The sequence below is a fragment of the Eutrigla gurnardus genome, assembly GCF_963514095.1.
Source record: "Eutrigla gurnardus genome assembly, contig: SCAFFOLD_45, whole genome shotgun sequence".
In the NCBI taxonomy this organism is placed as follows: domain Eukaryota; kingdom Metazoa; phylum Chordata; class Actinopteri; order Perciformes; family Triglidae; genus Eutrigla; species Eutrigla gurnardus.
The window spans coordinates 72,882-96,778 of record NW_028155379.1 but is presented as its reverse complement, the minus strand read 5'-3'; the positions used below and the strand labels follow the sequence as shown (position 1 = coordinate 96,778).

Sequence of the window (23,897 nt, the reverse complement as noted above, 5' to 3'; positions counted from 1 at the left end):
ACGTCCACATGGACATTAAAATCCCCCACAATGATTACTTTATCTGATTTAAGGACTAAACTTGATAGCAACTCAGAGAATTCAGATAGAAATTCAGAGTATGGACCAGGAGCACGATACACAATAACAAACAGAATTGGCTGCATTGTTTTCCAGTTTGGGTGCGAAAGGCTGAGAATCAGACTCTCAAATGAGTTATAATTTAGTTTTGGCTTAGGATTGATTGACAGGCTTGAATCAAAAATGGCTGCAACTCCTCCTCCACGTCTGCTGCCTCGAGATATACGAGTATTAATATGGCTGGGAGGACTAGCTTCGTTTAAGCAAACATAGTCTTCATCACGCAGCCAGGTTTCAGTCAGGCAGAATAAATCAATATGATTATCTGATATTAAGTCGTTGACTAATACTGCATTTAATTCTCTTATTTTTTTTACTACATCGGAAGTGCTAATTTTTATTAGGTTTTCATGTGAAATCTCTCTTCTGTTTGACCTAATTAATTTGGTTGGTCGGGGGGACAGACACCGTTCTTATGTGGTTTTGTTTTTGGGTGGGTGACTGCTCTAAAGGAGGCGCAGAGAAGTGTGTAAGACTGCAGCTCTGCAGTCATGTTCTAGGACTACCAATGAGATCAGCGATGTTTCTAGATAGGAGAGCGGCTCCATCCAAAGTGGGGTGGATGCCATCTCTCCTGATCAGACCAGGTTTTCCCCAGAAAGGCTGCCAATTATTAACGAAGCCCACATCGTTATCTGGACACCACCTCGACAGCCAGCGGTGGAAAGATGACATGCGGCTATGTCACACAATAGTGTGAAGTTCTTAAAATACCAGCAATTAAAATATCCACTGTTAAAAGAAAAATGGCACAACCTGTGGCTTTAAGATAATTTATTTAAAACACAAGTAAAAACTGTAGTAAAAGTCCAAGTCTCTAAAACAAATACTACAAATTAAAATGTCCCCGGGTTGCAAGGGTCCATGCAGGGTCCAGTCCAGTTAAAAGCAGTCCTAAATCCTGGCTGCAGCAGATGGGTCTCCGGTCCGTCACTGTCGTGGTGTCCTCCGCTAGCGAGTATAGAGGACGAAAAAGAATCGTCGATTACCACAGTGCCACACTGCACCAGGAATTCACACAAAAGGGTGTATAGAAATTAATTAAGTAAACTAAAAGGTTTGAGCCAAAATAAATGAACCACTTCAATCCAAAACAACTAAATATCCATGCACTAAACCAAATAACAAAAGGCAAAAAGGAAACACAAGGCTCTCCTCTCTTTAGTATACAGTTAGTTCAATCTTTCTGTATGGATCCACAGATGTATTCACTCTTCATAAACTTTGTTTCAAAATAAAAGCATTTGTTATACTGACCTATTATCCTAATGTCATAGAAAATATTTACAACATATATCATTAGTAGCAATAATGGTGAGACTTAACTGGAGGAGGGGCGATGCGCACAATCACCCCTCCGCGTTCCCACGTGGCGTGTCTCACTCCCTCCTGTAGCGTACGGACCAAGCTCCGCCTCTCTGGCCGCCTCATCGTGGCTCCTGCTGTGTCCGTCGTCTACTCAGCTGTTGCCCACTCTCCCGACCAGTCGTAAGCCGCCTGGATTCGGTTCTCTGTCCGTTCAGTTCCGTAACACTTCGTTCTGTCCTTCCTGCTCCGCAGCAGCGTCTGTCTGCCCTGCTCTGTCGCGTCCTCGGCCCCCCGCTCTTCACCTGTGATTAATTAAAGCCGAAAACTACCGCACACTGTTCTGTGTCGGCCAATCCTGTGCTGTGAGGGGGGTGTGGTCAGGTATTCCCAGCTGAGTCAGTTCAGCTCATCAATTGTCCACACACAGCCAGTCACAGTAGGTTACACAACCCAACAATATAAAAAACTCATGCGAGAATATAAACTAATAAAACCATACAACACAATACTCAAATGTAATCAAATAAAAATACTTAAAAGAACTTGGATAATTAAAACATGCAAAAAGAATAAAATGCAACCATACTGTAAAACCGCCCCACTGTGACAGCTATACATGTCATCACTAGTAAAGTTTGGCAGGGGACCAGAGAAAACTACGGAGTCCGACATCGTTTTTGCATATTCGCACACCGAGCCAACATTAATTTTAGTGACCTCCGATTGCCGTAATCGGGTGTCATTAACGCCGACGTGAATAACAATCGTACTGTATTTACCTTTATCCTTAGCCAGCAGTTTCAATTGAGCTTCGATGTCGCCCGCTCTGGCCCCTGGGACACATTTGACTATGGTCGCTGGTGTCGCTATTTTCACGTGTCTCACTATGGAGCTACCAATGACCAGAGTTGGCTTCTCAGCGGGTGTGTCGCTGAGTGGGGAAAATCGATTGGACACGTGAACATGGTGGTTAACCGTGGGCTTCGGTTTAGAACTAGGCCTCCTTCGGACATTCACCCAGCCTCCCGGTTTGCCGAGGGACGGCTAGCTGCTATGCTTTGTCGGTCCGCACCTTGTACAGCTAGCGTCAGCTGGCTGGTTACAGCGGCAGCCGACGGAGGATTGTTGGTGCAGAACCGCAATTGAACTTAGAATATAGATTAAGTCAACTGAACACATATTTTTTAAGTATAATGTAACTCAAAACATTTATAAGGTTAACTTAAAAGTTTTTACGTAATCAGTTACTGATATGGAAATTTTGTACTTCTTGATGAGAGATATCTGAACTGAAGACTTACACATGAGAAGGTTTGGTAAATGTGACCTGTGACCTGTGGCCTGTGGCCTGTGGCCATTTGTGTGTGCCTTGCGACATACACTCAACAAAAATATAAACGCAACACTTTTGTTTTTGCTCCCATTTTTCATGAGATGGACTTAAAGATCTAAAATTCATTCCAGATACACAATATTACCATTTCTCTCAAACATTGTTCACAAATCAGTTTAAATGTGTGATAGTGAGCACTTCTGCTTTGCTGAGATAATCCATCCCACCTCACAGGTGTGCCACATCAAGATGCTGATCTGACATCATGATTAGTGCACAGGTGTACCTTATACTGTCCACAATAAAAGGCCACCCTGAAATGTGCATTTTTTTTGCTTTATTGGGGGTCTGGGGACTCAGAACCAGTCAGTATCTGGTGTGACCACCATTTGCCTCATGCAGTGTATCACATCTTCTTCGCATAGAGTTTATCAGATTGTCAATTGTGGCCTGTGGAATGTTGGTCCACTCCTCTTCAATGGCTGTGCGAAGTTGCTGGATATTAGTGGGAACTGGTACACGCCGGTCAAGCACATCCCAAACATGCTCAATGGGTGACATGTCCGGTCAGTATGCTGGCCATGCAAGAACTGGGACATTTTCAGCTTCCAAGAATTGTGTACAGATTCTTGCAACATAGGGCCGTGTATTATCTTGCTGAAACATGAGTGATGTTCATGGATGTATGGCACAACAATGGGCCTCAGGATCTCATCACGGTATCTCTGTGCATTCAAAATGCCATCAATAAAATGCACCTGTTCACCTAAAGTGTTCTTCGTCCATAACAGATGCCTGCCCATACCATAACCCCACCACCACCATGGGCCACTCGATCCACAACATTGACATCAGCAAAGCGCTCACCCACACGACGCCACACACGCTGTCTGCCATCTGCCCTGAACAATGTAAACCGAGATTCATCCGTGAAGAGAACACCTCTCCAACGTGCCAGACGCCATCGAATGTGAGCATTTGCCCACTCAAGTCTGTTACGGCGACGAGCTGGAGTCAGGTCAAGACCCCGATGAGGACGACGAGCATGCAGTTGAGCTTCCCTGAGACGGTTTCTGACAGTTTGTGCAGAAATTGTTTGGTTATGCAAACCAATTGTTTCAGCAGCTGTCTGAGCGGCTGGTCTCAGACGATCTTGGAGGTGAACCTGCTGGATGTGGAGGTCCTGGGCTGGTGTGGTTACACGTGGTCTGCGGTTGTGAGGCCGGTTGGATGTACTGCCATATTCTCTGAAACGCCTTTGGAGACGGCTTATGGTGGAGAAATGAACATTCAATGCACGAGCAACAGATCTGGTTGACATTCCTGCTGTCAGCATGCCAATTGCACGCTCCCTCAATGCTTGTGGCATCTGTGGCATTTTGCTGTGAGACAAAACTGCACATTTCAGAGTGGCCTTTTATTGTGGGCAGTATAAGGTACACCTGTGCACTAATCATGATGTCAGATCAGCATCTTGATGTGGCACACCTGTGAGGTGGGATGGATTATCTCAGCAAAGCAGAAGTGCTCACTATCACACATTTAGACAGATTTGTGAACAATGTTTGAGAGAAATGGTAATATTGTGTATCTGGAATGAATTTTAGATCTTTAAGTCCATCTCATGAAAAATGGGAGCAAAAACAAAAGTGTTGCGTTTATATTTTTGTTGAGTGTAGTTGTGGTTTATGACCCAGGTAGGGTTTGAGACCCATGCAAGGTTTAGTTAAAGGAGTCATCACCAGGAAATCGCAATTTCTCTTGTTAAAACATGCATATCTGTGTTTGACCTCAGTTGAAACTTGCCTGAAAGGCTGGAGTTTGAAAGTGGCGCCGTTTTTTCGCTTCTGCTCTTTTTCCGAACAGGAATAGCACACAAGGGTGTGCATTCCTAAAGCACGAGATTTTGATTCTGCGCCTTCGGTGACGTCACCGTGGCGGCTACTTGCATAAGCCCACCCCTCTTTCACCACCCAACCCCGCCCCGTCCGCTACCTGAAATCGCCGAAGCGCCGCCATTATGTTTTGGAGTCTGCATGCAGGCAAGCCCCCCCGGCTCTGTCCTTCCTGCGGCGAATCAACGCGCGCCTCATTACATATTATACAATGCACATCCGGACCAGTCAAAACCTCGCGCGTAATCTCGCGTGATAAAATCGCGGTACGAAAAAGGGTCAGAACAAGCTCAATGTTTGATTAAATTTTTTTTTTTTTTTTCTAATAAGTTTTACGAATTGATCCAAAGCGATCCAAGGGGGGCTGGATACGTATAAAACCAGGTTATGACTCCTTTAAACATTTGAGTTTACGACTTCCATCCCTGTGAACTGAGTGAAAACACACCCACAAGAAGATGGATAAATATCATGTTTGTCTCACAATACGTTGAGTCTACACTTAGCAACAGACCAGCATGTTGCTCTGTGAATTCTCCTCTTGATCAAGATTAAATCCCTGTTTGGACCTTGAGCTGACTCCGATCTCCTTCCTCCAGTTCTATACCAACGGGTAATTATTTTAACAGTTACGACATACATTTTGAGTTTTCTGAACTTATTTTGGTTTACAATACCGATAATTAGTCTTTTTGTTTTTAATGAGTTCCCCCTGGTCGTTTCACTCTCTCAGACAGAAGCACAGGAACGGAAGGGACATTTCTCAGGTGACAATACATGAAATATATCAAAAAATATAAATTCTATTAAATGATCTACCTGTGAAAAGAAAATTCATGTAGTGACTAACCCTGGCCAAAATAATAATAATAATAAAAAAAGAAATCACGATCTAATTCTCAAAATATGTTTAAAACTTTGAAAATGGCAGCAAAACATACTGGAATCACTATTTTGTCAATAAACCTTGTTTTATTGCAAAAGGAAAATAAAAAAAAACTCACGGCTATCTTTTAATGTGGTTCTATTTTTACATACAGAGCCAGACAGCCTTTTCAATTTATTCGTGACGATATTCATGATTATTCATATAATGAGAATTCATCACAATCAACTTTTTGTTATTTTTTTATCACGATAAAAGCCTTGATCGTCTTTAAGGGTGGCTCGGCTAACAGGAGGGGTGAAATTTAAGGATTATTATATTATATTATTATATGATATTTCAGGAAATCTTCGATATTCTGTCCCCTAAGTGCATGGCTTCACGGAGTGACAGATAGCTAAACACTTTGTTGCTGGAAAGGTGAAGGATGACTCAGACGTGTAGTAAGTTGAAGTCTGTTTGCTGAAGATCTTTGTCACCGTACTTAACAATGCCAGGAACAATCTTTCTTTCTTGTGAAACTAAAAATAGACACAGAAAAACGTCCATAAATGTACATAAAAAGGTGTTATAAATGAGTGACTATGTTACATACAAGAAAAATATGAATTTTAGCATTCACTTGTAAATCTTGCAAAATATGAAATAAACCATCACAATATTCAAAACTATGATTTATACAAATATAATATAAACTTAAAAACAAAGCTTCTTCAAGGCTCAACAGCGACAGATGCGATGGATTACAAGGCAGTGGCACTTTGTCACACAAACCCAAACAAGATGGCTGCTCTCATCTGAGACCCTAATCACATGACCGTGATAACCAATAAAAAACAAGGACTTTCATAATAAAAGAGCACCTTGCAAAATACCACCAGGAGGCACTGTAGAGCAACATCACATTCGATCTAGAGTTGAAAACGACATATTACAAAGAAAATATTAGAAAACTCCAGCTGTAAACAACCGTTATTGTCATCTCTTATAAAGGCCTTGAATGCATTTGAGTCATATATAGTCTCTTTGCTCAGGTCAAAGTTCATGTTTAGATGGAAGTGACTGACTGACCAGAGGTTGTGTACTTTATGGTCCATGTGATATTTACCAAGTAATTACCAAAGTAACGTGCTTTAATTAAAGGATGTGGTATAGTTTGATGATTTAGTATAAAATAGAATAATAATAATATATTATTAGGAGACTGCTATAAGAAGTGTGTTGTGGTAGTCTCTAACTTATAGATAGATAACTTCAGTCTTTCAAAATATTGAGGGGATAGGATATCCGTCTAGCTATTACTTTTTTCTTCTCTTATCCTTAAAAAACTAATATTGCAAAACTGGAAGAATAAGGAAGCACCTTCAATAGAGAATTGGAAGGTCTTGATGAAGTACTACCTGTATATTGAAAGATCAATGTCAGAGGACAAAAATAAAAATAAACAATTTGATAGCCAATGGAGTCAGATTTATAATGCCCTCTAGCCGTAGTACTCCCACCTTTTTTTCTTTCCTTTTTTGTTGTGTGTATGAGTGTGTCAGATTTGGAATGTATACCAGCAGATAGATAGATAAAACCTTTAGGGGCTCCTTTTCTCAAGAGAAATCTTGACTACTTGGGGTACCCTGCTCTATCGGGTGGGTTAATGGGTGGGATAGGTGTGCCGGGTAGGGAGACCTGGGGTGGTAAGGGTAGGGTCTGTATAACCAATTATCAGTATGGAAGGAAGCATTGAACGTAAAAAATGTAACCCTGAATTCGATGAAATTTTGATGAAACTCTGATGAGGTTTTTATGTACTTCCTGGTACTTAACTATGATGACCCACAGAAATCAATAAAATAAAATTATGGAAAGAAACAAAACATATCGTCCCTTTAAGACTTGTGATAGATGATAAAGATACAACATTATAAGTCATATGGTTGAAATAAACATCTAAGCATGTCTTCAGGCTCGACAGCCTCCATGTTTCTTGAAGGTAGATTTTCTGAGGAGAAGATGGCGTGAACATAGCTTGGCAGCGGACTCTGACATGCCAGATGTCAGACCTTCTCACCAGAATGTGAATATGCATCATGTCTCACACATAACAAACCCACTGCATCTGAGTCGCAACCAAAAACCTGAGTCTTAATTACAGAGTATCCCCTCTGCTTTTCTTTCTCTCTTAAAAAAAGCACAATTAATTCCCCTCACCGGTGGTCCTCTGTTGTCATGGCTCCAGTCTTTTAATAACAGTCTGGCTCTCATTATTCTGCCTCCAGAGAGACTTTTCCTTTCAGACTGGACTCCCACACCGAATGCACTCTGCATGCTTCTTTGTAATAGATTTATTAGAGCAACGCTTCTTTTCAAATCCTACATGTGCACGTCATGACAGATATTTTGAGGTGCTGCATAGTCTGACATGGAAAAGGGAAAGGAGATGTATGAACTCTGATATATAGGGGGGTTTAGCTCAGGAGGGGGGGTTTAGCTCAAGAGGTAGAGAGTTTGGCCGGAAACCGCAAGATTGCCGGTTCGATCCCCAGCTCCTCCTAGCTGAGTGCCTGGTGTCCCTGAGCAAGACACTGGGGATCAATGCTCACGTTTAATGAGTAAAATCATAAGTGGAGACACTGCATGAAAAGTCGGATTTTCGTCCCTGTAAACGCCTGGAAATCTCCCTAATTTTCGGGAGTTAACGACAATTTACAGGCTGCGAATGCCGCGTTCGTCTGTGCCGAAAATTGTCGGAAACGAACCACAGCGAAGGCTCTAATTAGCATATGAATAGCAGCGAAACCGCGCCTGGCCAGAGATGGCTTGAGTATCCTCACTCAGGATTGGATGAAACCACTAGTTTTAAACAAGTATAATCGCTCGTGATTGGTTGGCAGAACTGGTCATTATAAATGTAAAGCCAACCCACGTTGGCAGATCTGTCACTATTGGTCAACCTGATGAGTCATTATAAATGTAAACCCCACCCCAGTTGGCAGATGTGTTACTATTGGTCACACTGGGTCTTTTAAACAAGAATAATCACTAGTGATTGGTTAGCAGATCTATCACTGTATATATATATACATATATACATATGTATATATATATACACATATATATATACATACACTCAACAAAAATATAAACGCAACACTTTTGTTTTTGCTCCCATTTTTCATGAGATGGACTTAAAGATCTAAAATTCATTCCAGATACACAATATTACCATTTCTCTCAAACAGTGTTCACAAATCAGTCTAAATGTGTGATAGTGAGCACTTCTGCTTTGCTGAGATAATCCATCCCACCTCACAGGTGTGCCACATCAAGATGCTGATCTGACATCATGATTAGTGCACAGGTGTGCCTTAGACTGTCCACAATAAAAGGCCACCCTGAAATGTGCATTTTTTTTGCTTTATAGGGGGTCTGGGGACTCGGAACCAGTCAGTATCTGGTGTGACCACCATTTGCCTCATGCAGTGCAACACATCTTCTTCGCATAGAGTTTATCAGATTGTCAATTGTGGCCTGTGGAATGTTGGTCCACTCCTCTTCAATGGCTGTGCGAAGTTGCTGGATATTAGTGGGAACTGGTACACGCTGTCGTATACGCCGGTCAAGCACATCCCAAACATGCTCAATGGGTGACATGTCCGGTGAGTATGCTGGCCATGCAAGAACTGGGACATTTTCAGCTTCCAAGAATTGTGTACAGATCCTTGCAACATGGGGCCGTGCATTATCTTGCTGAAACATGAGGTGATGTTCATGGATGTATGGCACAACAATGGGCCTCAGGATCTCATCACGGTATCTCTGTGCATTCAAAATGCCATCAATAAAATGCACCTGTGTTCTTCGTCCATAACAGATGCCTTCCCATACCATAACCCCACCACCACCATGGGCCACTCGATCCACAACATTGACATCAGCAAAGCGCTCACCCACACGACGCCACACACGCTGTCTGCCATCTGCCCTGAACAATGTAAACCGAGATTCATCTGTGAAGAGAACACCTCTCCAACGTGCCAGACGCCATCGAATGTGAGCATTTGCCCACTCAAGTATGTTACGGCGACGAGCTGGAGTCAGGTCAAGACCCCGATGAGGACGACGAGCATGCAGTTGAGCTTCCCTGAGACGGTTTCTGACAGTTTGTGCAGAAATTGTTTGGTTATGCAAACCAATTGTTTCAGCAGCTGTCTGAGTGGCTGGTCTCAGACGATCTTGGAGGTGAACCTGCTGGATGTGGAGGTCCTGGGCTGGTGTGGTTACACGTGGTCAGCGGTTGTGAGGCCGGTTGGATGTACTGCCATATTCTCTGAAACGCCTTTGGAGACGGCTTATGGTGGAGAAATGAACATTCAATGCACGAGCAACAGATCTGGTTGACATTCCTGCTGTCAGCATGCCAATTGCACGCTCCCTCAATGCTTGTGGCATCTGTGGCATTTTGCTGTGAGACAAAACTGCACATTTCAGAGTGGCCTTTTATTGTGGGCAGTATAAGGTACACCTGTGCACTAATCATGATGTCAGATCAGCATCTTGATGTGGCACACCTGTGAGGTGGGATGGATTATCTCAGCAAAGCAGAAGTGCTCACTATCACACATTTAGACAGATTTGTGAACAATGTTTGAGAGAAATGGTAATATTGTGTATCTGGAATGAATTTTAGATCGTTAAGTCCATCTCATGAAAAATGGGAGCAAAAACAAAAGTATTGCGTTTATATTTTTGTTGAGTGTATATATACACATATATATGCACATATACTGTATATATATACATATATGTTTATATATATATAAATATATATATATATATATATATATATGTATATTTATACATATATATATACACACACATATATTTATTTTTATTTATTTATATATTTATAAATATAAATATGAATGAATTTATTGAGGAAAGGAAAAATTGCCAGGAGGAAGTATTCAAAGAAAGAGCTTTATTGACAACACAACACACAACTGTACAAATTTGCCCACACAACAAACAAATTAACCTGTCGACATTCTGTCCGAATTTGGTCAATTTTACAGCCGCCTGCTATGCGTGGCCCTGTACTTGGGATTCTTCTCTAATCGCGACTGTAGAGTCGCACAGAGCTCGGTGAGCTCCTGGCTACGAGAGGATGGAGGTCGCACAATCCATCCAGACACCCCGCCAACGACGCCGTCCTCCTCATCAGACATCATGTCTGTGGTGGCGCACTTCCAACGGTCCGCCTCATCGCCAGCAAGCACACTCCGTCTCGCTTCCGGCAGCTGAAAAACAATCAATAAAGACAATCAGTACTGTGCGATGCACTGCGCATGGACACAACACATCTATTAATGCACCTGAAAATAGGTTTAGGTAGGTTTGGTCACATTGACCAAAAACGGATCTAATAAATCTAATAAGTCTTACCCTCTTTCTCCTGGAACGACTCCGAGCTGACCTCTTCACAGCTTCCGCCTGCAATGCGAGATCAGGCTGTGTGTGTCTGAAGCTCCTGCGTACCGTTTCATAGTATGTCTTACAGGCAGCTGGAAAACAATTAAATGAGTGGTATGAATAAGAAAACTTAAGTCACAGTAAAATTAAAACAAGGAAGAAGAAAACAGTAAAAGTTACTTACACACAATGGCGTCACTATCAGCGTCATAGAAATCCGGACTTGCGGACAAAGCTCCGAGCAAGTAAGAGGTCACAGCTTCGTTATGAGGCGAGGTTCGTCTGTGAAAACAAAATGAACAGTTAAGATCGGTATCTACTGTTAACGCATCTATTTCCTTATACAGCAGAATGAAAGCATATTCTTTAAATCTTACCCTTGCTCCGGTTCGTAGCGCCTACAATTCGTCTCCGAGTTGTGAAGACGGCGTACTGCTTCCTGTAAAAGACCAACAACATACACTTAAAAAAGCAACTTAACGTTACACTGGTTCCTCTCTCTTGTTCTTTTACAAGGCTACTATGCTACTTTTAGCTTGGACTATTAGCTTTTAAGCTACTTTTAGCTTGGGCTTGCTTTGCTAATTTTAGCTTAGCTAGCAGTCACCGAACATATTCTTACCGCAATCATCCTGAGAGTCTCCAGCAGTCCTGGGACATCCTGAGAGTCTCCAGCAGTCCTGGATATAAGAATTATAACATTTAAACCACATTTTCTTAAGTGAAGCCTCTCAGAGCAGCATCCCTCCTGCCGGTGAACGTGAACGTCTCCTCCTCATAGTTCCCCCCACTGAATGAGGCGCCCGGTGTCTGCATCCGTCCCTTTAACGGACAACGGTGCACGGCGTTATTAATCACCGTTAGTAAATATATAACCACGGTTTAACATAAGCACTATATTATTAGTTAACGTCGGTAAAAACGGCACATTTGCCGCTTTGCTTGCGCTCGCTAACCCCTAAATGGTAAATTACCGTCAGTAGGCTAGCCGGCTGGAAGGACCTTCGATTCGTAACGTTAACGTACAATGCCAACAACAATAAAGTAACGTTCATTATAAATACGATTTATAAGTCAGCTGGAAACATAAAAGTCATGTTACAGTATACTTACATGTGTACGCGGTTTGTGTCGGGCTCCTCGCCAGAATCACCGCAGTCGTCCGCCATTATCCAAAACTTGTGAAGTCAGACGAGCCGCAATGCATTTTGGGAAGTTGAGTAGATTTAGCAAGGTCCGCTGTACTCAGAAATTCTTGCCAATGCAGTATACATCCGGGCATTTCTCGCGTGCACAAATTCACATACTATTGTATGTGAACGCACTACGTACTCAAATTTACGTCACAATTAAGTACGAGTAGGACGTTAGTATGGCATTTCGAACACAGCCGAGATCTATGATCTATGAACCCATCCTTGACCCTCTAGCAGAACTACGACCAGCCATTATAAAGCAGTTTATAGTTGTTAATGTTGTGTCAAAAGGTACTGCATTTAAACATGTTACTGCGCAAGTTTCCTGGCTTCATCCCCATCCGGACAGACATTTTTATGGAAAGCCAATAGAAGTTTGGAGCTTGCAGGGAACAGACACGTCATACCCAGCATCATTTCTGCCTGTTGAGCGCATTGCTGGGAGATGTGTGGTTAACACATCCACTGTGCATTTAAGCAAGACCAAAGAAAGGGTCACTGTAGTCATGCCACTATGCACAGTGGTTGAGCTCTAGGAGACTGTGATGTTGTTTGCATGAATGTACATTTTACCTTTGTGGCAAAGCCTGATTAAAAGTAATTGTTGAAGCAAATTGTTTTGTGTATCTTTGAATGTTTGGTGTGTTGTTTTTATACAAATTCGCCATCGCCGCAGAGGAAAAATCCGTGGAAATGTTTACTTCCTCTTACTGCTAGCGATTGAGGAGAAGATGACTGCAGCAGCAGAGTCAGACTCTACATTCGCGAGATGGGCATACGCTCATTATTTTCAATACGTCACAGACAAGGATACCAAGAACATTATACGTTGCGTTCACATGGGCGAGCTTTATACGATCTTAAACCCATCAAAATCCGTATCAAATTCATGTGTACAGGATAAGAAACGTGTAGGGATAGGATTTCTGAAGCCGATTGCAACCCCTGGCTTGAGTCGTTGTTTATCTGACTTGTGCCACCTTATGAACGAGATCGAATCGTGTTTGTGTCCTGTGCATGCGCGAGAATTTTCGCCGGGGATTTCACCCGGAAGTGGAAGGAAGCGCCGACGCTGTCATAAAAAGTAACGTTGTTGCCGGAACAGTCAAACGATACCATGGCTTCGAAGAAATCAACAACTCATTTCCCTCGAACGGCATCTTTGTCTGTATGCCGCCAGATAGATTGTTATTGTTTTTAAGTACCCGTGTACCGGAAGTAGTTCTAACACCGTCTTGTAGAAAGCGCTACAGCGCCATCTAGCGAAGCGGAGTCAGCCAGGTCACTGACCATTGTTGGAATTATTCAACTGATAGTTAAGTAAATAAAGGGATATAAATGTAAAAAGGGTTGTGTATCTTGTTATGACTTTTTTTTACAATCTACAGTAGCAGGCTCTAGCTCTATTGATTTCAATATGAATACCTAAAGTTACAGTATTTCTGTTATAAAATGTATTGCACCATGAGCCATAACTGTGACATTATATTGTACTTAAGCCTAGGTCAGTCATTGTGCCATACCACATCACCTCCTGCTGTGTAATGAGCTGCATTGAACACAAGATCTATTGAGAACACCAAATCCATATTTTCTTTTATTTTGGCGAAAAGTAATGCAAAAGTAATGTAAAAGTAGTGTAATGCCTTACAATTCAAAGACAGTAATATTGTAATGTAACTAATTACTTTGAAATGACAGTAACAAGTAATAAATAATGCATTACGCTTTTGAAGTAACATCAGAAGTAAAAAAATGTCAGAGAAAGAAATATGGGTATACTTTGTAAAGTGGTTGGGTCCTGTCAGATTACATATTTGAAAAGCTACAGAAATGGATGTTTATAAAGCACTTAACGGATCTCCTTCTGTGATATATACCGGACGGACCCCTCAGGTCTTCAGGTCTTCAGGTGCTGGTCTGCTTCCTGTCTCAGAACAAAGCCTGGAGAGGCAGCTTCTTAGTTTTCAGCTTCATGTCTGGAATAAACTTCCAGAAAAGCTGAGGTTTGCCTCCACATTACAATCTCTTAAATCTGCTCTTAAAACATTTCTGTTCAGAACGTTTTTACTGTTATTCATCTGTTTGTATTTTCTTATTTTTTATGTATTTTTACTGTTCTCATCCCCCTTTTTTTCTTGTGGACTTCCTGTCTGTATGCCTGTTGCTTTTTAATGGTTTAACCTTAACTGAATAGTTTTATTGTTATGCAACTTGAATTAAAGGTGCTTTATACCATATATAAATAACCCGGATCTGTTGCCATGGTGATGAATGGACTCTGATCCCTGGTTACTTCCTGGTGTATGAGATCTGCTACACGTCGTCCCGTCGTCTCTCCTCCGTGTGAACAGTTTGGTAAGTGACAGTTTCTGATATTTCAAACATACAAGAATGTGAAAATGTTCAGTCTTTACTGCAGTAACAGTATTGAAGCTGTAAAATAGAGATTCCACCTGAATGCATCAGTAAGAATAATCTACTCATATCATGTATTATCGTACAACACTGCTCTGTGTACTTTTACTGTGGATACTTTAAGAACATTCAGCTGATAACAAAGCAGAACTTTCATATTTACGAGTATTTTTACTGTGAAAACTAGCTTCAAAACAGAACATACTACAGACTTACATGTAATAAACTGTAAGAGAAAACAATTTAAAAAAATAACTATAACTATACAAATTCAACGTATGTGATTCAAATTCAGTTTTTAATGCAATAATTGAAGTCGAGTCATTCTAATCAACTATCAATTATTCAAACTCTGTTTCTATGATGCATATTTCGGTCCAAACAAAGTCCACCACCAACTTGACATAATAAACTGAATAGCTAATCATCAGCTTTGATTTATGATCAATGAAGATATTAGTTGCATGGTAGTCCTTGATTAGGTCCTCTGCTCATGGTACTCGTAGTCCACCTCTCTTCATGTTGATTGGGCGACATGGATCCGTTAGTTAAAAGACAAAGTGAAACATGGCTCCGTGTCAACAACGGTTAAATACAAGAAGAATAAAACACGGAAAATAAACTTGTTTACATCATACCAGTACGACACACTTGGTAACTGCTGACATTTGCAATTTAATAAAGGGTTCCCGATGTGTAAAAGGTCAATCTGGTTTGTGAAAAAGTCCAAAGGGCATTGGCTGCAGTGTTTTGGTTTTTCAAGATTTTGTAAATGTTTATTAGCGATGCTAGTTGAAGTCAACATGGGGTCCGTTTCACAAAGCAGGTTTAGTGAAAACCTTGAGTTAGTTAACCCTGAGATGAGGGAAACTGGTTTTTCGGTTTCACAAAGCCAGTTCAGCATAAATCTGAGTCAGTTACCCGTGTAACATACTCCGTGAACCTAACCTGCTCGCTAGCAGGTTTGCTTCAACAAACCCTGAGTTTCTTCCTACATGTCTCCGCCTTTTTCCGGAATCTGAACCAACTCTGAAAAAAATGTGCCATCCTTTCCAACCTAATCAATATGGAAATAAAAGTGATTCTAGCAGCTTTGCGTTGGGAGACAATTTTGATTACCTTTCCTTCCAATCACATTAGATATTATCTACACAATATTCTTCGACATTTTCAACATTTCATATCGCGGACATAATCCGCAACTAGATTCTTTGCGGAGGTAGTGTTTTTGCGAACGGGAGATTTATGAAATGTTTAAGTACATTTCTGTGTTGAAATACCTGCTTATATTTACTGTTTAATATGTGAAATATGATTAAAATCATATGCCTTAGTCAACGTATTTGCGCAATATTCTTATGCTTAATTTTCAACTGAAGCCACTTTCTTTCGCTGTTCAAGTCTGAAAATAAAGACTTATTACCTTTAGATCAATAGACTGTTTCATTCAGTTATACACATTAGATCGGGCCGTAATTGTCTGCCACGCTAACTATCGCTACTTTGCTGCAGTTACGTTGCTCCGCTTTCTCAGGATGAGCTCGTTTTCTACATAAACACTCAGTAATATCTAATGACGCTCTCCCCGTTGCCATGGTGAATCGTAGTATCGGAGCTCCATTGATGATGGCTTTATAGAGTCTGCAGGCACGCGCGTAACTCAGAGTTTATATACTCAGAGTTGACTGAACTAATTCAAAACCGCTGTTCTGAAACTGAAAACTCAGAGTTGCCCATCTCAGAGTTGGTCAACTCAGAGTTCAGGGTTAGGTTCAGAGTTTGTTGAACCTGCTTTGTGAAACGGGCCCATGGTCAGTTAGAATGTATCTGGATAAAAAGGCCCTTAAAAAGAACGTTCTAACCATTAAACAACATTGTGTACTATGTCTATGTAGTATTTTATTTTTTCTATGTAGTATTTTGTTGTCTAAACCTAACCTTGTTTTTGTTGTCTAAATATAACGTTGGTTTTATTGTCTAAAGCTAACATTGGTTTTGTTGTCTAAAGCTAACCTTGTTTTTGTTGTATGAAGCTAACGTTGGTTTGGTTGTCTAAAGCTAACGTTGGTTTTGTTGTCTAAACCTAATGTTGGTTTTGTTGTCTAAAGCTAACATTGGTTTTGTTGTCTAAAGCTAACCTTGTTTTTGTTGTATGAAGCTAACGTTGGTTTTGTTGTCTAAATATAACTTTGGTTTTATTGTCTAAATATAACTTTGGTTTTGTTGTCTAAAGCTAACGTTGGTTTTGTTGTCTAAAGCTAATGTTGGTTTTGTTGTCTAAAGCTAACATTGGTTTTGTTGTCTAAAGCTAACCTTGTTTTTGTTGTATGAAGCTAACGTTGGTTTTGTTGTCTAAATATAACTTTGGTTTTATTGTCTAAATATAACTTTGGTTTTGTTGTCTAAAGCTAACGTTGGTTTTGTTGTCTAAAGCTAATGTTGGTTTTGTTGTCTAAAGCTAACATTGGTTTTGTTGTCTAAAGCTAACCTTGTTTTTGTTGTATGAAGCTAACGTTGGTTTTGTTGTCTAAATATAACTTTGGTTTTATTGTCTAAATATAACTTTGGTTTTGTTGTCTAAAGCTAACGTTGGTTTTGTTGTCTAAAGCTAATGTTGGTTTTGTTGTCTAAAGCTAACGTTGGTTTAGCGTTAGTAATGTCGTTCTGTGTCCTGAAAGCCTTTGAGATTCTACTCCTGTCATCTGGACTCAGCAACTTAAATGGTACTAAAACATTATTGGGGTGCAGTGGAATAGTCTTCTTCTCTTAGGAAGGTTGCGAGAGCAACATTTAAACACACCCCGGTCGTTCATGAAAACAAATTACATAGCATTTGCATATTTAATATTGCATATTACTTTCATGCAGACATATAGTAATTGGAATTGTGTTGATAAATGTGTGGACAGTGATAATAATTGAATGGTATTTTTATTTATTTCAATCATGTTAAAATGTTTGACAAAAACTAAACTAAAACCACAAATGAAATGTAAATACAGCAAACGGTCAAACAGGAAGGAGGAGCTGCTGGACCTGAAGCCGGTCAGTGGACCGGCTGCTTATAAAAACCAACAACATAGGGAGAAGTGGATGACGCGTTTTTTGTAGTCCATTATTGTAGTTTCTCCAGCGCAGATGTAACAGAGTCAATTATACAGCAGTGATGTGTAGTATATTATAATTACACAAAATCTGTTCTAATAGTTATTACCTGACATGTGTGGCCTCCTAAGTCAGTATGTGGAACGTTTGAGACTCAGTTTCTGTAGCTCGACGTTCACTTTCGTGGGTCCCCCCTATAAATGTGTCCCACGCTTTTGCCTCTCCCCTTTTCCTGTTGTACTTGAGAGAGGTGAGCGACACTGTGGTCACAGAAATTTTCGTGTTTTAGCCGCCATTAAAGTTAGTGTGTAACACGCTAACATATTTCTGTGTCATTTAATCTGTCTAGGAGCTCAAGCTGTTAATGATTGATGGGAGGATTTTGTTGTTTACGCCTTTTGTCAGAGAGAATAAACGGAGATCGCATCCAAAGATATCCTGGTCTGGGCCTCTTCATTAAAACACAACGCAGACAATGCCAGAAACTAGTCGGTTACACAGACGCATGTCAATCACCAGTGCCGATCATCAGCTGTCAATCATCAGCAGCATTATAATGACGTAGCTTAGTGAAAGTCTGGTCGGATTCTCTGAGCACCGCGGCCGACTTTTCCTAAATCCTTTGGAGTTCTCCATCGCCTTTCCTTAACCCTGTGACCTTTTCCCCAGAGGTCAAGGAAAAGGAGTTAGGAAAAGTAGTTAGGAATAGGAGTTAGGACCTTATTTTTTGACTATTCGACTGCACCCCTTGGTCTCGCCGTTTAGAAATGAGATCCCATTGGCGACACAGGAAGGGGCGGGACTTTGCCTCTCTGTTGCCAGTGTTGGCGTAGTGACAGTGTGCGTCTCTGCCAGCAGGTGGAGACTCTGCTATGAATCGGTGTGAGGACCGAGAGGACGGAGTCCTTCCCTCAAAAACCACTCAGGATGGGGGACATGACAGCCAGACCAGAGCTCAGAGGTGAGACTAGGATCTCCAAGTGTCCAGGACTCAGATCACTCCACCATCATGATTCTCACTCAACAACATAAATATACATAATATTAACTAGATCGCTTTATTGAGTTAAAAATAACGTTTTTATTATCTGTCTTATTATCTTAACTCCCCTGAGGTGAAGAATCAGGTCTTGGTCCAGACCTTTGTAGTCCATGTAGGGGATGATCTGAATCTATGTCGACTCTCCTGTTGAATCCATTTGTTTTCACTTTGGTGAACAATCACTGAGACCAGAAGCTTTAAATGACCTCTGTACTTTTAGTTGTCTGAGAAGAAGAAGCAGTAAAGTTTGATGATAAGTCAAATAAAAAGACATTGGGATTAAATAATAACCTGACATACACATGGACCAACACTGTAACCTGCTGACACTTCAGCTGATCAGCTTCAAATATTGAATGAAAGGAATGAAAGTTTAACTGGGAAATTCAGATTCTCTGTTGGTCTGTTGAACCACAAAAACACAGCATCCATCAACATTAAGTCAAGTCTGCTGAATGAATAATGTGATGGTCTGAACTGCCAGAAATATTGTGATAATAACGTTTTTTGATCATTTCGTGTTCTGGCTTATATTGTAATGAATGAAGCTTAACTAGTGAGAATCTTGGGAAAGTATTTCCTTAAATTGTATTTATTGTATCAGGATGCAGCAGCAGAGACCAGACTCCCTTGGACCTGGACCTGGACCCAGCTGTGTGTCCATGAAGAGTGACCGCTCTATGGTTCACCCTATTCTTTTTAAAGCTGAACAAGCTGCTGATGGAAGGTAAGAAATGAAACTGAACTCTCCTTACAGGATGAACCAGGTCTAGACTAGCCCCTTAAACAATAACTCTGAGTCCACCAGCCCTGAATCCTGCAACCTGTTAAGTGTTCTGAGCCACGATGATATGAGAGAGAGAGACAGAGTTGTTTTCAGGTCTTGGTCCAGACCTTTGTAGTCCATGTAGGGGATGATCTGAATCTAGTGTCGACTCCTTTAGAATCCATTTGTTTTCACTTTGGTGAACACTCACTGAGACCAGAATCTTTAATTGACCTCTGTACTTTTAGTTGTCTGAGAAGAAGAAGCAGTAAAGTTTGATGATAAGTCAAATAAAAAGACATTCGGATTAAATATTAACCTGACATACACCTGTGAGGAGAAAACCTTTTGAGCGGCTAATATTATCTTTCTTATAGAGTTTGACATAGCAATAGAAAGCAGATGATGATCGGCAGCCCAGGGATTTAAGATTAGGTTGGCATGTGGAGAGCTGCTGTTGTGGCTCCACCGGTTCTTATGCAGTGAGGGGAATAGTGTACGGGTGGAAGGCTGCAGCTCAAACAGAGATCTCGAAGCTTGGAGGACACCAGGATCTCTTCGTTGGGTTTACAGTCATCTGTGATGAAGAGGGGAGTCAACCGATGGATTGAGGACCGATGATTCAGGAATTTGGTCATGGAAGAAAAGGAACAGAAAGCAGTTTTATTCTTAGCAATGATAATTTGCAACAACAATAGAAATGGCTCTAGAGGAATTGAACTGTTTATACTTGGGATAGAGAATCGAGAGATGCTAAAATCGATAATTTTGTGTTTATTTATTTGTTTAATTATTTATGTATTTATTTTTTATATAGTATTTCCCAGTGGCAACACCTATCGGGCTTACTTAGATGAGGGAAAAGGGGGATTTATACAGTGAACTATCATATATCCTACTATTTCTGGCTCTGGCATCGACCTGATACATTGCACTAAGCCAGTGATAAGGTAATAAATGAAGCATCTATTAGGTTGCTTTGACAGAGCTTTGTAACCTGGATTAAAATCATCTCATCTGCCATCAATAGACAAATTCTTTTGGTATGACCGGGGAAAGCACATGCCTATGAAAACAAAACATGGAGGAATGGTAAATAATTGTGTTTGGGAACAGACCGATTCTTTATGACCAGTCCCTGTGTATATATACAGGGACGGAATTACTGAAACACGTAGCAGCCCTCTTCTGGCTATAACAGCATCTATTTTGCACTATAATAATAAAGAAGACAGAAGTAGCCTGAATAAGCCGGCTATTTTAATGGCTGATGGCTGCTTCCGCTAAGGCAACTCCCCCATGAACCAGACACGCCTTCCCTGGTCCATCAACGGGCCGTCAACAGAAAGGTGTAGTGTGTACACGGCCTGAGTATCGGTGATAAAACACAGTTCTAAAACACAGAGGAACAAGAATCATCGAATCCGAAACGGCGAGAGACATAGCGATCGACAGAGAGAGGTAAGCTAGCAATCGCATTAGCGGTGATATAGATAGCAACAAGCAGACTGCAAACCTACGTGGCAGCAGAGGCACTGACAACCAATAGAGGGGGATGGGAAGTGGCATAGCTTAAATGATCCGCCAAATAGGGAGGATGTGAAGGAAGAATATTATTGGAGTATGAGGTATGTCACATGAGTATGACGGTGCAGCTCGAGTTGTCTGCCTGAACTAGCTCGCAGGCTTCGCTCCATTAATGAAGAGCTTAACGAGTGAGAATCTTAAATTGTTGGTGGATTCAGGTCCAGATCTTGACATTTAAGTGCAAAATATTTAAATATAAAATATGCATGTACAAATATGCCCTCGACTGGTTTGAATCTAGATGGAATTTCCAGCTCCACTGTCATTCTCACTGCTGGCCACCAGGGGGCGACTCCTCTGATTGCACTGTTGGGCAAGTTACTTCAAAAGCATAATGCATTATTTATTACTTGTTACTGTCATTTCAAAGTAATTAGTTACATTACAATATTACTGTCTTTGAATTGTAAGGCATTACACTACTTTTACATTACTTTTGCATTAATTTTCGCCAAAATAGAAGAAAATATGGATTTGGTGTTCTCAATAGATCTTCTTGCGTTCAATGCAGCTCATTACACAGCAGGAGGTGATGTGGTATGGCACAATGACTGAGCTAGGCTTAAGGCTAACACAAGTACAATATAATGTCACAGTTATGGCTCATGGTGCAATACATTTTATAACAGAAATACTGTAACTTTAGGTGTTCATATTGAAATCAATAGAGCTAGAGCCTACTACTGTAGATTGTAAAAAAAAATGTCATGACAAGATACACAACCCTTTTTACATTTCTATCCCTTTATTTACTTAACAATCAGTTGAATAATTCCGATAATGGTCAGTGACCTGGCTGACTCCGCTTCGCTAGATGGCGCTGTAGCGCTTTCTACAAGACGGTGTTAGAACTACTTCCGGTACACGGCTACTTAAAAACAATAACAAACTATCTGGCGGCATACAGACAAAGATGGCGTTCAAGTAAAATGAGTTGTTGATTTCTTCGAAGCCATGGTATTGTTTGACTGTTCCGGCAACAATTTTACTAATAGGCACGTTTCCAATCATGAATGCGCATGCATTTGCCTCGCAAAACCAGGCATTCTGGGAAAAAAACGTCACAAATGCTGGCGATAACTTCCCTTTGCGACATGTCACATGGCTTAAAAACTTGCGGGATCTCCAGGGTACCTCCCTCCGCATGCTTTTCTGTGCAGATGGTCTGAAATAAGTGCGAACATAAGACACTCCTCTCAACGTTGCCCTAGTTGGTTAGAATTATCACGCGGTATTTCCCACGTGAGAAAATTCCTCAGCCTCCGTCTCCAACGGGAGTTCAAATGCCTCGGCTCGAATTCGTCAGCGACGAAGAAAGCCAGCGCCACTGGGTAGACCATATTCTTTGTGCAAAGTCCGTGAAGTTTCCCCTGGCACGACAGTTTTTGTTATGTATATAATTATTAATAAAGTTTAAATTTTTTTTTTTTTTTTAAATCAGTGAAGTGCACCTGTGTCCGACTTGACGTGGTGGGAACTTGACGTGTTTATGATGAGTTCCGGCAGATCCTCTCAAGTCTCGTGCATGCATCGGTGCAAATGCATGCGATCCGAAACGCAGCCATTTATGACGGTGTCGGCGCTTCCTTCCACTTCCGGGTGAAATCCCCGGCGAAAATTCTCGCGCATAGACAGGACACAAACATGTTTCGATCTCGTTCACAAGGCGGCACAAGTCAGTTAAACCACGACTCAAGCCAGGGGTTGCAATCGGCTTCAGAAATCCTATCCCTACACGTTTCTTATCCTGTACACATGAATTTGATACGGGTTTTGATGGGTTTAAGATCGTATAAAGCTCGCCCATGTGAACGCAATGTATAACGTTCTTCGTATCCTTGTCTCTGATGTATTGAAAATAATGAGCGTATGTACAGTCCGACTCTGCTGCTGCCGTCATCTTTTCCTCAATCGCTAGCAGTAAGAGGAAGTAAACATTTGCGCAGATTTTTTTCTCCTCTGCGGATCTCGCGGTGATGACGAATTTGTATAAAAACAACACACCAATCGATTTCGGGTTTAAAATGCATTGTAACACGTGTTACTGAGATTTATACCGAGTAAAATATTACCAATTGTTTTTTGTAATGCCTTACATTACCGCGTTACAGCAAAAAGTAATACATTACAGTAATGCATTACTTTTTGCAAAAGTTTACAAAAGTTGTAACGCGTTACTCCCAACACTGTCTGATTGCATGGAAGTCTATGAGAAAAAGGTCCTACTTCTCTCTGCTGGCCACCAGGGGGCGACTCCTCTCTGGTTGTATAGAAGTCTATGAGAAAATGGTTCTACTTCTCTCTTGATGTTTTATCTCAGTAAACATTGTAAACATGAGTTTATGGTCTCAATCTCTAGTTTCAAGTCTTCTTCAATCCAGCATGATGTTCATTTAGTACATTATGGTCCATTTAGAGTCCACCAGACCAGAAAGCAGGGGATGCTTTAGGGGGCGGGGCTACCTGCTGATTGACAGGTCCATTTAGAGTCCAACAGACTAGAAACAGGGGATGCTTTAGGGGGCGGGGCTTACCTGTTGATTGACAGGTCTTTACCACGCTACCAATGCAGTTATCTACCAATGAAGTTATCTAAAGATGACTTTAACACTAAGCTGTAAAGTTCACCTTGAATTATGAAGCTAACTTTGTGAGCAGCTTCACAACAGAATCCAGATGGATCCAGATCCAGTAAGGTTGCTGCTGGGGGTGCCGCTCTGCTGCTAGTGTTCCGAACCTGAGGATTCAAAACTGTAGTCCACAAACACAATGGGTGAC

General features: G+C 41.1%; 1 long non-coding RNA gene across 1 annotated transcript; it reads left to right on the top strand.

Moving 5' to 3' along the window:
• The first annotated feature begins 14,431 nt into the window (after window positions 1-14,431).
• On the top strand, window positions 14,432-19,510 carry LOC311010333. The gene is made up of 3 exons (XR_014596768.1): window positions 14,432-14,559; window positions 18,583-18,685; window positions 19,371-19,510. It is a non-coding gene; the product is annotated as an uncharacterized lncRNA (long non-coding RNA).
• The last annotated feature ends 4,387 nt before the right edge of the window (window positions 19,511-23,897 follow it).